Here is a 737-nt window from a genome sequence, read left to right on the forward strand (position 1 = left end):
CCCCTCTGGGCCTCAAAAAATAAATGTTTATGTTGAGAGAACAATGACTATTAAGGGAGGCATGTAAACCTTGTAAAAGGATGAAGACAAACAAGACAGAAGGTCCCCAGTTTTCCTTTTGCTTTCTACATTTGCCCCCTTTTCTTTCCTTTTTGCTACTTACCTCCCCCACTCATGAACTTCGACTAGCCGATGAACCTCAATGCTTGCAAACACAGTTCTCAGAAAATATCATTCTGATGGTGATTAGCATGAAGGAGGCATGGAACCAGAAATAACTGTCAACTGCAATTTTGGGTTAAGGTAGAAAACTGCTACATAAGCCAAAAACACAAGGATACATAGTCAACTTTCTCTATCCTGTAAAAACTCTGACTCTGTGTCAATCAGGGAGTCTTCTGGTATTCAAGTGGTCCCTGATGTGCATCAGCTGAATAAAGCCTTTAAGCTTTATTTGAGTCACTTACATTATTTTTTTGAGTGTCTTTGTCAGTGGTCCTCAAATAGCACACGTACTTAAAAACATCTATCTCTCAGACTTTGTGCTTGCTGAGCAGGAGCTAGGATAGACACACTCCTAGTGACCAGTGTCCTCTGGCCAAGAGCAGCCACCTTCTGTGTGATATGACATGAAGACATTTGGGAAGCACTGTCTATCCTCCCCCACAGTCACCCCACTGATTTTCTCACCTGGTTGCCAGGTGCTGGTTTGGGTTCCGAGTGGAATATTCCATGGT

This window comes from Equus caballus, chromosome 20 (assembly GCF_041296265.1).
Source record: "Equus caballus isolate H_3958 breed thoroughbred chromosome 20, TB-T2T, whole genome shotgun sequence".
Lineage (NCBI taxonomy): Eukaryota > Metazoa > Chordata > Mammalia > Perissodactyla > Equidae > Equus > Equus caballus.